This window comes from Peromyscus maniculatus, chromosome 20 (genome assembly GCF_049852395.1).
Source record: "Peromyscus maniculatus bairdii isolate BWxNUB_F1_BW_parent chromosome 20, HU_Pman_BW_mat_3.1, whole genome shotgun sequence".
In the NCBI taxonomy this organism is placed as follows: domain Eukaryota; kingdom Metazoa; phylum Chordata; class Mammalia; order Rodentia; family Cricetidae; genus Peromyscus; species Peromyscus maniculatus.
In genome coordinates, this window is record NC_134871.1 from 53,123,961 (window position 1) to 53,139,829 (window position 15,869).

General features: G+C 50.1%; 1 protein-coding gene across 2 annotated transcripts in view; it reads left to right on the forward strand.

The window, feature by feature from the left end:
• The window catches only part of Mpped1 (metallophosphoesterase domain containing 1), a 78,256-nt gene that overhangs the window by 23,138 nt on the left and 39,249 nt on the right, over positions 1–15,869 (forward strand). The gene's annotated exons all lie outside the window — the stretch shown is intronic.

A 15,869-nucleotide genomic window follows, 5' to 3' on the forward strand; every position in this document is an offset into this window, starting at 1 on the left:
GCTGAACCCCAGGGAATGTCTTCCCTCCCTGCTGGTCTCAGGGATAAATGTGAAGTTTCATTCCAGGCCAGTTCCTGACAGATGGGAGATTTAAAAGCTAGCGTAAAGTCTCAGGGAGACAGGTTGAGGTACCTGACCAGGGCTGAGCAGCCCACCCACCCCACGCTGCCTCTGAGCCTCTGCCAGCTTGCAGGGATGTCTGTGTTTTCATCATTATAGGCATCCTGCCTTCCCGGTCCTTGGAGGGGTGAAGGTGGGAGCCGCAGCGGCACCCCGGTTTCTCCTGTGACTGTCCCAGGAAGAAGTTAAGAAATGGCTGAGGGCACATCCGCCAGCTTTTCAGAGTCAAAGGAAAAATGCAAAACTTGATGGATGGAGCAAAGGAAGTTCCTTCTTTTTCCTCCTCCTCCTCCGGTGACAGTGACGATGTGATCAGCAGCAGGCAGCGCAGTCACCCCCCCCCCCCCCAAGACTGGTTGGTTCAGGGTTCCCTGGGTGAGGACACCAGGCCAGGATCTGCTGCTGCCAAATGATAAATGGTAGTCCCGTGGGAACACGTCTGCTTATTGCTGGACGGCCCAGGACCACCTCCTGGCCCCTGGCTGGGGATACATGGTTTCTATGGCTTCCATTCCATTTCCAGCTTCAGGTCGGTCCCTGCATGCCCCAGGATGGGCAGGAGGCCAAAGGCCGCTGCTCATTCATTCCCATCCCTCCCTGTAGCCTGTGCTCTGTGCACCTGGCACCCAACGGGCACTTCTGCAGAGTTCTCCTTCCTGGCCCCAGATCCTCCTTCCTCTTTGCTTCGCCATCACGTCTTTGGAGCCCCGTCCTGATCCGTGAAGGGGTGTCCCTCCATTCCCTCCCTCTCAGCCACCTTAACCACAGACAGTGCCCCAGCTTTTACTCCCACGCAAACCAGTGGGATACCTCGAGGGAATTAATTTCCCTTTCTCCAGGGCCAGCGGACAGTTCAGGTCACACACACACACACACACACACACACACACACACACACACACACACACACACACACCACCCCCATGCGTGGTGGCTCAAACTACGGCTTGCCACAATATAAACCAGTGGCTGGTGTCTGCCTGTCTGGGCCCAGATGTTGTCTGTCCTCTTGGCCTGCTGGCCTCTTCACTCACCAGCCTCACCTGCTGCGTGTGTGGGGTGCTGGATGAGCCAATCCCAGCTGGCTCCCGTTCCTGCCGTGGGGTGGGCTCCTGTGAGCCTCTCTGAAAGGGCTGGGGATGGAGATCAGGCCAGCTCAGCCCAGGCAGCTTAGCCTTGGGCATGGAAGAAAAGCAGAGTGAGGTCCGGGAAGGGCACAATGAACCAGCTGATTCAGTCGCACACGGCCTCGGGCAGAGGAGGAAGACGGGGTGGGGGTGGGGGGCACCCTTAATGGAGTGTTTAGAAGTTATAATTAACTTTTCCTGGCGCCCTGGCATAGAGAAGACAATATAAAAGTGGGCCAAGGATTTAGTTAAATAGAGCTCGCTCTTCTGCAAGGAAACCCTTAATTAAAATCTGCGAGGGAGGAAGGGGGTGGGGGGAAGTGGCGGACGTACTGCAAACCCGGGTCTGGATCTTGCCTCATTGGTAGCCTTGCCGTGGCTGTGCTGAAGGTCGGAGGACGGTCCATTTTGCCTCTTTGTAGTTCAGGTGGGGGAAGGAGCCAGGGAGAGTGAGTGGTCCTGGCAAGGCCCTGCAGAGCCGACACGTTCTGATTATTCCTGTCAAAAGGTGTTTCAGTTGCTGCTGGAGTTTGACGACCCTCCTTAGCTACCTCCTTTCCCTCCCTCCTGATTGGCTGTCTCCGCTAGGGTGGCCCCTGTGGTCTCTCACCTATTTGGAGGTCGATTTTGGACTTGCATGGGAAGGGCTCCGTAGTTCTCAGTGCTGGGGTATCAGGGTGGGCGGGCCTTATGCTGACCCATGTCAGGACCCCAGAGAACTTGCACTCAGGGCCCTGGGACCACTGGTGGCTCAGGAACCAGCTGTTCTCAGCAGCTGGTTAACCACCCCCAGTCCATTTCAATCAAATGAGAGAGGCCTGAACCTTGCCTGTGGGACTAGAGTTTCCAGGTCCCATCCAGGGAAGCTGCACCGGGGTCCACAAGCCTTATGAAGTTACGGCCCCAGCGTGCATTAGTTGGGGTCCGCCTCTCCTACCTAGCTATGGCGACAGGCAGGGATCCTCATTCAGCCCAGTGGGTACATGTCCTGGGGGTCTGCTATGTTCCCTGATATGAAGAGTCAGCCATAATAGTATGGAAGGATTTGTTTGACCCCTGAAGTAGTGACAGGTAGCCCAGTGAGAGGGTAGGATCATTTAGTACCGGACAGAAGACCCTAGTCAACTCACAGAGTTGGGGTGTTAGCTGACTGTGGTGGGGGCTGCCTGGAAGACCCTCTGGGAGGGGCCTGAGCTGAGAAAGACCCAGCCATGAACTTCCTGGTGCTGGTAGGTGGGGGAGCCCAGGTGTTGGAGCAGCCTTTGGAGTTTGGCCTCAGTTCTGCTGAGGTTGCCAAGGGCTTGGGGGTGGGGGTGGGGCGGGTGTCACACTGTATTCAGGAGCCCCACTGGCTGCAGGGTGGAGATTGAGTACAGGAAACAGAGAAGCTGCTGGACCTGGGACGTTGGCATTAGTGTTGGTCAGAGGCTGTGGTGGCTCAAACTGACCTGGCAGTGTAGAGGGTTGGGGTCAGGGTGGATAAAAACGACAGGGGGTCATTGCCCAAAGGCGTGAGAGGGGGAGACTGTGGGCCTGGTCCTCAAAAGAGATAAATTCCCATGGGGGCATGTTAGTTAGGAAAAAAAAAAATCTAACCATGGGGATGCTCACAGACTCAGGGCAGCTGCCTGCAAGAGACCTCCAGCCAGTCAGAGCAAACCTCCACGGGTGGGTGGGGGGCTCCTTAGACCCCACTCCAGCTGAGAAGCCACTGGCAGTTGCAAGTGGCTGGGGGAGGGGGAGTTATTTTCTTTGGGTTAGGTAGGTTGCAGTTGTTCTGGTGGATGGCCCCCACCATATGCATCTGGGCAGCACTGATTAAACACAGAGGGGTAATGAATGAATGAATGAATGAATGAATGAATGAATGAATGAATGAAAGGAGAGAGAAAGAAAAAGAGGAACACAGATTTGGGTCCAGGGGAACTATAGGGGACCAAGAGAGGTGGTATCATTGAAATACATTTTATACATGTATGAAGCACTCAAATAAGCTAAAACAATCAATAAAAATGCCCAATGTACATTGTTTTCTTTTGAAAGCTAACAAGAGTTGTTGCTGAGCATGTGCATGGCCTGGAAAATGTATTGCACATTACGTCAGTGTTCAGACATTTTCAGGAGCCAAGACTCAGGCCTAAAGATTAAGTTTTGTTGTAGTTGGCTCTTGCTACTTATCTGTCTATCTATCTATCTATCTATCTATCTATCTATCTATCTATCTATCTATCTATCTATCTATCTATCTATCTATTAAAATTTATTATACTGGGTCACATGAGGCTATTTTTATGTTTTTTTACCGCACCCCCTGTTTGAAATAATTATTATTTTGTGTGGAGGGGTTTGTGTGAGGTCACAAGCCAACTTGGTGGGGTCAGTTCTCTCTTTGCACCCTTCAGTGGGTTCTGGGGATCAAAATCAAGTTATCAGGCTTGCGTGGCAAACGCTTTAACCCGCATGAGCCACTGCGGTGACCGCGTTTTCTCTTTTCTCTTTTTAACACCGGGGCCTGGCGTCATTTCTGGTGTCTTTTCTCTCAGAGTCTGGCAGTCAGGGATTCTGATGGGGTAGTCACCGTCACCAATGTGAGAAAGAGTGATTGGTGTTCCACTGCAGGACGGATGGATGCCTAGTGCTGTGGGGATTGGGATTCGTTTAAAAGTTAATTTTCTATATTCTTTATTAAAAAAAAAAAAAAAGAAACAACCCTTACAAAGCAAACTGTGTTTTAGGGGCTAAAAGGGAGAAAATTAACTTCTAATAAAGATGAAAGACCTGAGATTGGAAGTTGTAGTGGGCAATTTTGGCTAGCCATAATTACAGTATTTTCATGTTAATGCATAAGCCCCTTGGAAGGTGTGCTTAAGCGCTAATTACCTATTTACAACAGAGTGGCTTCTCAAATGAAATGAGACCCGCTGGTGTGTGTGTGTGTGTGTGTGTGTGTGTGTGTGTGTGTGTGTGTGTAGTGTGGTTCACTGTGGTATATTTTATATGTTTTTTAAAGACCATAATCCAACAATAATAACATAAATAACAACAATAATAATAATGTTCAAACAAGACAAATGCATTTCTTTGAAAGCCCTGGACTGCCCAGGAGTTCTTGCATGGTTTAGGGTTTTAGTTTTTGCTTACTTGTGTTCTATCTTACATCCAAGGGTTTAGGATGGCTGATAAAACTAATAATGACATAGTAAAACATCCCAGTGTTCATGATGGATTAAAAATGTGCTCCCGGAGTATCAACATTTGGGGCTACGTGGCTCTGTGAGTGGGAAATAGGGGTCTGAGCTTCCTGGGGGCCAAAGTGAAAATGGAAATGTGCCGATGCTGACTCTCCCCATTGACACGTCTCCTTTAGCTCTAGGTTCATCCCCAGGGTTCCACCCGAGTCTTTCCCTGTGGGAGGATCTTGTCAAAGGATTTTATGTGAATAACCACAAAGGTTTGTTTAGTGTTTTCTAATGTATAAAACAAGTCCCTTTATGTCACTCGTTTTGAATTCCTGTCCTCCATACCACCCCTGCTTTCTTTTAGTCTGAGGTTTCTTTTTCCATCTGCTGGTTTGGGATTCTTCTTCTTCTTCTTCTTCTTCTTCTTCTTCTTCTTCTTCTTCTTCTTCTTCTTCTTCTTCTTCTTCTTCTTCTTCTTTTTTCTCCTCCTCCTCCTCCTCCTCCTCCTCCTCCTCCTCCTCCTCCTCCTCCTCCTCCTTTTCTGCATCTACTTGGTTACTTGTAACATCTTTACCTCCCATACGATTCAACAGTAAACTCATCCGGCTGTCCCCATGGGCACCTGCACTGCTCCTTCCTGCCTCCTATTGCCACCATCTCGCAGGCCTCCTTGCTGCCCAGAGACTCCACTCCTTGGTTGTTTTGAAGCCCACCCTGAGGGTCACCCTGGGCATTTGTGTTCCAGTTTTCAGGGGCTATTACTCAGTCGGCATTTGCTGAGCTCCTCATATGGGTTGGGCTTGACTCCAGGCAACCGGGGGTTCAGCAGTGAGCCTCTGTAAGGCCGAGGGAGAAGGCAGAGCCTGCGCACCCAGAGCTGTGATATAGCAAGGACGTCTGGAGCAGAGAGGAGCAGGAGATCATAGGACCCTCAGTGAGGTGAAGGCTGAGCAGAGATGTGAACGGTTGGGGCCAGCGCTGACCCTGTCCCGGCTCGGAGGCAGCTGCCATCTCCAGCTGATATGAGGGCTGGGAGGTCCACCGAGTGGCTGAGAGAGGGGGGGACGAAGTCCAGGAATTCAGAGCTTCAGGCAGAAGGCACTTTGTTGGGCTTGGGCGTGGGGTAGTGTTTGGACTGAGGAAAGGTGGGCTCAGTCCTAGCTTGAACAGGTTGTGGGGCAGTTGGGAGCCTAGGGCTGGTATTCCTATACCCTGGTGGCTCTGATCCTCTTCCATCCGGTGTCTGTAGGGCACCTACCTCCCTGACTCCACACTTCGTCCTAGACGCCGGGGGAGACAGTGGCAGGAGCCCACGGAGACTCCCACCCCAGAGACGTTAAGACAAGAGGACGAGGAGACAGTGGAGGGAGAGGCTGGGACCAGGTTGGGCTGTTGAGGCTTCAGTCCCAGCTCATCTGCCTCCCAGATGCGGCATGGCGGACAGGTGGCTGTCCTGTGCAGTGGTGAGTGGACTGGCCTTCTGGGTGGAGGGCCCAGCGTGGTCCTGACACGTGGCCCGACTGTCCCTCTCACCTTCAGGTTCATCAGCTCTTGTCCACTCTTCAGTTTTCTCATGAGTCTGAGAAAAGCTGCTATAGGGAGGCAGGCTTCCTTCTGGCTCAGTTCCAGGGCTCAGTCCATTGTGGCTGGAAGGCATGGTGGCGGGTGTGTTAGGCATCTGGTCATATCATATCTGTACTCCAGAGGCGGGGGTGGGGGGTGGGGGGGGGGAGACAGATAGAGACCGAGACAGAGAAAGAGGAGACAGAGAGGTAGAGAAAGAGACAGAGACACAGAGAGAATGAGACAGAGAGAGACTGAGAGAAAGAGACAGAGACAGAGAGACAGAGTCAGAGAAAAAGAGACAGAGAGATAGAGAAAGACAGAGAGATAGAGAAAGACAGAGAGATAGACAGAAATGACAGACAGAGAAAAAGAGACAGAGAAAGAGACAGAGAAAGAGACAGAGACATATACTGAGGGGGGGAGAGAGAGAGAGAGAGAGAGAGAGAGAGAGAGAGAGAGAGAGAGAGAGAGAGAGAGAGAGAGAGAGGCTGGCGCTCAGTTTCCTTCTTTTTATTCAGGTCAGGACTCCATGCTCAGGGTAGGTCTTCCCCTCCCCACTTAAACCTCTCTGGAAACTGTCTCACGGGAATACTTAGAGGTGTCTCTTAGGTGATTCTGAATTGAGTTAAGTTGGCCACGAAGATGAACCATCATGGTGTGGACGGAGAGCTAGCCAGCTGCTTGTTCCTTCAGGAAGTGACTCTTGTATGATACGCTTCCTCTTCTGCACAGACGTGGAGGGATGTGTTTGGATGTGAAATAAGCCCGTGGGTTTTTTAAATGTCATTTTCATATTGGATCATATTCCAGAACAGGAATAATCAGGAAGCCAGGAAATCCTGGCCAGCACAGAGCTCAAGTCTTCTGTCCCCGGGCACAGAGCTCTGAAATGCCTGGAAGATTCTGTTTCCTCTCTCCCACTTTTCCGCACCAGAATCCACACCTGGGCTCAGCATCAGCCTCCTGAGACGCTCTGGGCCTGGAGAATGTTGTTGTCATGCAGAGAGGTGGCAGGCGCTGGAGTTGTGTTCCCAGCCCAGAGCAGCCTCTTCTCACGGGAGAGGTCTGCTGTTCTGGTTTAGTCCTTGTGTGAATGTGAGTGCAGGTGGGTTCCTGTGGGTGTGGGTTGTGTGTGTGTGTGTGTGTGTGTGTGTGTGTGTGTGTGTGTGAATGTGGGTGCGGGTGAGTTCCTGTGTGTGTGTGTGTGTGTGTGTGTGTGTGTTTCTATGTATGTGTGTGTGTTCCTGTGAATGGGGTGGGGTGGGGGGGTGCATGTGTGTGTGTGGTTCCTGTGGTAGAGGTGAGTGTGCGTATATGTTCTGTGTGTGAGACACATATGTGTGTGTGGGGGGTGCGTGTGTGTATATATGCTTACGGAGGCCAGAAGTCAGCTCAGATGTCATTTCTGAGGTGCTCCTTCACCTTGGTTTTTGAGACAGGGTCTCACAGATCCCCCTAGATGGACCGGCCACAGAGCCCCAAAGATCTTCTGGTCTCTGCCCCTCCCAGTACTGGGCTTACCGGTGTGTGGCGCCGTCCTGCACAGCTTCCTCACATGCGCACTGGGGGTTACCACGTGGGTCCCCATGTAAGGTGCCACGTGCATTTTACAATCCGAGTCGTCCTTGCGGTCCCTGGGGTTTTGTTTTAAACCTTTAAAGCATCATTTTGTTTATATTTATGGTGTGTGTGGGGTGTGCAAGCCATGGCATGTGTGGAGGTCAGAGGGCAGCCCATAGGAGTCAAGTCTCTCTCCCCGCCACGTGGGTTCTGAGGATCAACGTCAGGCCACCGCTCTTGGCAGCAAAGCCCTTTTAACCTACGGAGCCATCTCGCCTGCTCAGGTCTGTGTTTTTGGAATCAAGTCTTATTCTACATAAGCTACAGCCCAGGCTGGTCTCAAACGTGCCACTCTCCTGCCCCAGTTGGGATTATCGGCATGCACCGCTTCATCTGGCTCTGGCCTTCCATTTGCTTTCAGACCGCCTCATCTCAGACTTCATTATCTGGCTCTCTGCTGGGCAGGTTCCCAGGGAACTCAAGGTTTCTCATGTCTTACAAGCTCCCAGAAGACATCAATTCCCCTCCCACCCCCACCCCCCACCCCCCGAGAATCACGCCGTGAGTATCAAGGCCCTAGACTAGCACTTCCCAGAACTTTCTGAAGTAGTAGAAATGTTTATACATTTCTGTATAAACATGTGCTGTCCTTGGGATCCACTAGCCCCATGGGAGTGGCAGGCCCTTGAAATGCCAGTGTGACTGAGAACCCGGATTTTGCATTTGTCTTCTTTGTAATTAATTTGAAATGAAGTAGCCACAGGAGCCTGTGGCCATGCAGTCGGACAACACCCACGAGTCCGGAGGGATGTGTGGTTACTGTCTTTATCCCAGACAAGGAAACAGTTCCATTTAACAAGATCGCTATGATGCAGTGATAAGGAATGATGTTCTGTTGCACTAACATCAATGAAAATCAAATCACATTGAAGCTGCTGATAGGATATGAGAATTCCAGCCTCCCGGGTTTCCTGTTGAAAAGCACATTTTTCTCCAAAGCCAAGTGTAAGCTCACAGGAGTCTAGCGATGATATCACAATTCATAGACATTTTCGTGTGTTTTCTTTACTTCTAATTTGAGACAGGCAGCCTCAGGCCTGAGTAACACTGTCCCCACTTCACAAATGGGGAAACTGAGGTCCAGAGTGGGCTGGAGATCAGGAGCCTTGATACTCCAGGGGGATTCTGTCTCCTTAGTGCTGTAGATAGTACCAGCTCTATAGGTAGTTGGTGGTGTTATTGATTAAATCTAGAAGGCAGCCATCTCTTTGCCCAGTGGTTATCAACCTTCCTGATGCTGTGACCCTTTAATACAGTTCCTCATGTTGTGGTGACCACCAACCATAAAATTATTTTCACTGCTACTTCATAACTGTAATTTTGCTACTATTATGAATTATAATATAAATATTTCTGTTTTCTAATGGTCTTAGGTGACGCCTGTGAAAGGGTCATTTGACCCCCAGAAGGTTCATGACCCACAGGTCGAGAACCACTGTTTTAGCCCATAATCCGACTTCCAAGTGCATGTCCCTTCACCAGCAGGGATACTCTGGGCCTCTCCCTGCATCCATCCCCTCCCTACCCCCAGCAAGGAGTAGAACCCCTTGAGGTCTCTACACATTGGGAAGGCGGTTGAAAGCCCAGACTTGGGTCTAAACTCGAGTTGGACTCTCCCATGTGTTGTCTCTTCCCCCGCCACTCCCCCACCAGCTGTGTGTCCTTGAGCAGGAGGGCGAGCCTCTCTGAACCTTAGTGTTTGCCTCTTCAGAAAGGAGAGTCCCTGGCAGGCCCTCGGTGAGTCGGAATGAGGCGGTGCAGGGGCCGAGGATGCGTAGTCAGATGTGAGGTGAATTCACCGCTTCTGCCTCTCCTGAGTGTGGTAACCTTCGAGAAGCAGGGAAAAGTGGCTGCAGCTGGAAGTGTGGGCGAGATGGGATGTACTGAGCTGCCAGGCAGGTGGGAGCTACATGCTGAGGCCCAGCCAGGTGGCAGTGGTTGACAGAGCCCCGGCGCCTTTCCAGGGACACCAACTACTCTGGAGATAGGGTACATGAATGCCAGCACCTCGGCACGGAGACCCATTATGTTCTTCCCAGACAACGATGAAAATTGACCCCTGGTGGGACAGCTGGTACCCCTTCCACACTGTGTACCTGAAGCCCAGGGTCCCTGGGAGCCTTCACTTTGTAAGACTTCTCTGGTTTTCGGAGGGAGCTGGGATGCGGCCACGTCCACCGTCCTGGCTCGCTTCATTTCTGAAATGAGGCCCTGGCTTTTGGGATGGGGATGAGATGCCCTCCCTGGCCTTGCCTGGCTGAGTGCTTTCTGGGAGCACACAGACTTGAGGAGTCCTCATTCCCCTGCCTCACTGTCTGCATCCACAGCCTTGAGGGAGCTGTGTTGTAGGATGCTGCAGGGACTGAACACGACAGTCATGGGGAGCTGTTGTGTGTGGATCCCGAGCCCCTCCCCACCTCTTTAACTTCTGTTCCCAGCATGAGGCTCTGAGCCTCAGTTTTGTTCTCTGTAAAGGGGGTTGAGGTTGGAAGGGTCGGGGAGGCAGTGGGTATTCAGGGCCTGGTGAAGGACAGATGCGACACAGTGGTAATAATGACTGCGGTGGTAACTATGTGCACACGACCAGAGAGCCTGGGGTGGGGTTTGGTGGTGGCTTTAATTATTAATACCATCCGAGTGAGCGCCTACCTTGTTTCTCAATCAGACAGTGAAAAGTTCAGATTTAGCTCTTTGAAATTTGTTTTCAAAGAAAAGCAGATATTTGAAGCGCTGAAGTTTGTTCCTCTGATTTCTCTCAAGGAGAATTTCACACCTTTCTCAGAAAGCGTGAAGCAAATGAGGACCTGCAAGCGAGCAGGGCCTCTTTGAGCTAATTCTGGGCTGGGTTGACAGCCGAGAAGCTGAAGGGGGGAGCTGGGAGCTGACAGAGGAAAGCTGGATTCCGTCACATTGCGAACCCTCAAAATAGTCACTTCCCAACTGATACCGTCATAGTAGCATAGTACCATCGGTGGGTGGGTGGGGGGAGAGAAAAACATTAAAAAAATTTACTGAACTGTGCAACAACCCTCTCGAGGTCCCCCCAGAGGTTCCCTGCTGTGTCCTGTCATCTGATGTGAGGGTTCATTTTGTCAACTTGACACAACCTAAAATCACCCGGAAGGGAGCCTCAATGAGGGGGTGTTTACGTTGGCTTGGTCTAGGGCTATGTCTGTGGGAGATTGTTGTCATGAAGTTAACTGATGTGGAAAGACCTAGGACATTGTGGGTGGCATCACACTCTAGGCAGGAGGGTCCTGAACTGGGTAAGAATGGAGACATGGAGCTGGGTACGAGCAAGCAAGTGGATGAGCCCGGATACATTCATTCTCTCTGCTCTTGACTGTGGATGAGATGCGATCGGCTATTCGAAGTCCCTGCCTAGACTTCCCCACAATGATGGACTATAACCTGGAATTCCAAGGGGAAATAAATACCCCTTCTTCCTAAGTTGCTTTTTGTCATGATTTTTTTTTTTAAATCATAGTAACAGTAGTGAAACTAGACTGCCCGCTTTGGTGGGCCTTGCCTGGTAACCCCCAGGCCTGCCTCCACCCATCCCTTTGTCCACCATAGGCATCTAGGCTGTTGTCAAATAGGTTGCAATTGTTTCCCACCTCCAGGCTCTCTTGTATGCACTGTTCTTCTGGGGCACCCCAACCTTTGCAGGGGGGGTGGGTGGGGAGCTGCTGCTTGTCCTTTATTATTGCTATTGCATATGCAGACCCTTCCCTTACACCTGGCCAGAAAAAGGCCTCAGCTGCTTGCTTTTGCCACACTTTCCAGTGTCCCTGGGAGACTTAGGTGGGACCTATTTCCTGCTGTCACTGTGGGGGACCAAGAAAATGACTGTAGAATAAAGGACTGGGTAAACAGAGATGGCAAGGCGATTTACTTCCGAATGCCCAAGTGTCTAAGGTATATTTATTCATCCTGAAGATAGTCCATTTTACAAGAACTGTATTAGGAAATAGAAATCTCCAACCTTACTCTGGGTTTATTGTGTGTGCGCATGTGAGTGCGTGTACAAGTGTGTGCATGTGTTTGGAGGCCTAGGTTGACGTCCAGTGTCTTCCTCAGTCACTCTCCATCGGATTTTTTGAGACAGGGCTCTCACCTGTCTCACCGATTTGGCTAGACTGGGGGCCAGTGAGCTCCAGCAATCCTCCTGCCTCCACCCTACCAAGCTCTGGGATTATAGGCAAGTAAGTGCTACTGCACCTGGTTTAGGGTACAGGGGACCTGAACCGAGGTCCTCACGCTTCGCAGCAGGCATTTATTTTACCACTGAGCCATCTCTTCAGCATCCAAAACATTTAGGCTTAATAATCACTTCCTCATAATTATTTCGGCTACTGTAATGAACTTGGCTTTGGATGAAACCTTTCCCCTTTTAATGAGTTAGTTGATTGTGGCTAGATGGTGTCTGAGAAGCCTTTTGGAGCAGTGCATCTTCAGTAGCCCCAGGAAGGTGCCGGCCCTGGAGCCCTGCCTTCCCCCTGAGAATGCCGTGGAACCCTCTGGTAGGGAGGGTGGGGACCGAGGGCAGCTTTCTCAGACTTGCCTTGCTAGAACTCTGAGTACCCCACACGCTGAACCTCTTCCTGCCAGGGTCCAGGCTGCTCACCTTTACGATAATTTCAATATATAAAAAATTAGAAAGGAGTTGTGCAAAGTGTACACATCATGGCACTGTAACATTTTTTGATTGGTAATTTCGCTGCTGCTGGCTTTTAGACAGGGTCTCCTCTAGCCCAGAACGGTCTCCATAGCTGAGGATGACTGGGAACTGATTCTCCTGCCTCCACCTCCCAGGCACTGGGACTATAGGCTCGTATCACAACGTGTGGTTTACCCGGTGCTGGGGATCGAACTCAGGGAGGGATTTGTGCCAAGTCATCTGGGCCCGCCTGTGGCCATCTTCTGGCTGTGACCTAACCTTTGTCACCAGGTCTGTGCCCATTCTTCTCTTGTAAGAACCCTGTCTTATGGGATTAAGTCTCCCCTCTGGGACCTCATTTTATCTTAATTACCTCTTAAAGGCCCAGTCCCCAAACACAGTCATACTCTTAAGAGTTGGAATGGGTGGGGCCCAGTTCAGCACACACAGCTGTCCACACCATCTCTCACTAGAGCCATCTTCTTTCCCATCATGCTTTGCCAGACGTTATAAGTGCCTTGGCTCAGCTGGGGAAGGGTGCTTTCCAATTTGATGCAGGGAGTACTGAGAGCAGCACTTCCCTTCCATCACGCTGTCCCGCCACGGTGCATCCCCCCTCTCCCCCGCCACACCTGCTCTGAAGATCTCAAGTCCACCCCTCTCTCTATTGGCCTTAAAGTCCGTGAGCGCCGGCTTCTGGTGTTTTCACTATTGCGTTTATCTCCTGAGGCTGCTCTAACAGATTGCCGCAACCCGATGAGTTTGACCCGACAGGGATTGATCTGTTCCCAGTTCTGGAAGCTGCAAATGTAAAACCTAAATGTCAGCAGGGCTGCTGTTCCCTCCCAGGGCTGCGGTGGGACGAGGGTGGGGGAACCTTGGGGCTTTTTGGTGTTTGTTGCCAGCTTTGGACTTCCTTGCTTGTGACCACAAGCTCTTGGTTGTTTTTATTTGTTTGTTTGTTTGTTTTTGTAAAAATACAGTTTTCCTTCCTCAATTCCAGTCTGGATGTTGTGAGTGTGTGCATCATGTGTGCATCGTGTGTGCATCGTGTGTGCATCGTGTGTGCATCATGTGTGCATTGTGTGTGTGTGTGTGTGTGTGTGTGTGTGTGTGTGTGTGTGTGATGCATGAACGTGGGTGTTCATAGACAGTGGCATGGGTATGGAGGTCAGAGGGCAACCTCAGGTCTCAGCTGTCAGTCCTCACTTTCCACCTGGAGAACGGTCTTTTTGTTTGTTTGTTCTTCTGCTGTGTACCCTGGGCAGACTGGCTATGAGCTCCCAGGGAGTCTCTGTCTCCCGACTCTGTCGGACTGCTGGGGTTGTAGATGCTCCTGCCACTGGGCCATCTCTTCCAGCCCGGTGCAGTCTGGATGTTCTCATGTCTTGTTCTTGCTCAATTGCACTGGCTGGAACCTCGAGTGCAGGGCTGAATACGAACGACAGAGTGGACACCTTGTCCCTTCCACGGCGATGTTAGTGGCGTCTTAACGACAGGAGCCACTTTATAGACGTTCTGTGTCAAGTGAGATGGTCCCTTTGTTGTTCCCGGTTTAAGTGTTTTGCATCATGAAAGGATATTGGATTTTGTCACATTTTTTTCTGTATCTGTTAAGACGATTGTGTGGGGGTGTCTGTCCCAGTGAGTATTATGACGCATTACATTGATAGGTGTGCATTGAATCAACCTTGCCTCCCTTGGACAAATCCCATTTGATCAGTTATAAATGCTTTCTGTGTGTTGCTAGGCTCGAGCTGGTCATATTTTAAATTTTGTTTTTATTAAATTTTTAAATCATGCGTGTGTATATATGTGTGCATGTACATGTGTTTGTGAGTGCAGGTGCCTGAACAGGCCAGAAGAGGGCGTTGGATCCCCCGAGCCGGAGTTACAGCTGGTTGTATATTGCCTGATGCAGGTGATGGGAACCAAACTCAGGTCCTCTGGAAGAGCAGTGCATGCTTTTAGGCACGGAGCCATCTCTCCAGCTCTTAACCTAGCAGTATCTTAGTGACATCTTGACACTCTGAAAGGACACAGTCGGTCATTTTCTTGTGATAGCTTTGTCTGGTTTGATCTACAGGCCACATAGTAAGTTGGAAAGTATCCCCTTCTTTGTGTTCGTCAGGATTGGTGTTAATTTCTCTTATATTGTATATATCACCAGTGAGGCTGTCTGGTGCTTGGCTTTTGATCATTACACAATCCTTTCTTCTCTCTAGTAACACTTTATCTGATGTTGGGGAAGCCATTTCAATGCTCTTTTGGTTACTGGGGCATGGTGTGTCTTCTATCTTTTCATTTTCATCTTTAAAAAATTTTTTTTTCCATTGAAATTGTCTCCTAGCCTGGTGTGGTCACTAATGCTTATACTCTCAACTCTTGGGAGACAGAAGCAGAGGGAATGAATGCTATGAGTTTGGGGTCAGCCAGTGTTATAGAGTGAGACCCCAGTCCCAAATAAACAGACAAATGAAAAAGGATGTCTCCTATACGCAGCCTGTAATTGTCTTTAAAAAGTTCTGTTCTTCTAATCCCAGCCTTTTGACTGTAATTTCTAAGCACTTTAGATTTAATACAATCACTGCTAGGGGGGTTAATCTTTATTGTCTGTACATCTCAGTCTCCTCCTCACCCCCTTTCTTCCATTTACACATTCATTTACAGTAAGTAGGTGTCTTCTGGTTTATCATTCTGTAGCTGTCCCCCCGACCTGTGGTTTCCCTCACCTGCAGTCGAGAGGCATCATCGTGGCTCAGTGGTCCTCCATGGGAAATGTAACTGGGCCATATGGTAGTTCTATCTGTTCCCATGCTGATTTCCATAGCGACTGCATCATTTACATCAGCAGTGCAGGGCTCTTCTTTCGCCATACCCTCGCCAGTATTTGTCCTTTTTATTTCTCTTGTTTTAAGACAGGATCACTCAAACTTTGTAGCCCCGACTTTTCTGGGACTTTCTGCCCCCTGAGTGCTAGGATTACAAGTGTGTACCACCATCTCCAGGTTATTCATTTTTAGAATAGCTATTCTGACTGGAGTGAGGTAGAATCTCAATGAAATTTTAATTTGCATTTGTCTGATGGCTATTAAAGATGAATTTTCTCATGTATTTTTTTGTGTAAGAATGTTATGTTTGTGTGTATGATATATACACATGGGTGTGTGCTGGTGCTCACACCTACGCACAAGTGTGGAGGCCAGAGGATGACATCAGGTGTCACGCGCTGTCATTCTCCACCTTATTCCTCAGAGACGGAGTCTCTTGCTGAATCTGGAGTTAGGCGTCAGCAATCCGATTGTCTCTTCCTCACCCATCACTCTAGCTCTATAGGCATGTATGCCCGATGCTTTAAGGGTGCTGGGGGACTCCAAACCCTGACCCCCATGCTGTGCGGCAAACACTCTTGCCACTGAGCCCTCTCTCCAACCTGTGTTCGTATTTTTTTGGAGGAAATGTCTGCTCAGATCATTCACCCCTCTGGAAACCAGGTTATGTGTATTGTTGACGGCTTCCTACAGTTCGATCCTCTGGATATCAGTTGTCTGTCTAATGAATAACCAGCAAGGATGAGTCCCACCCTGTGAACCGTCT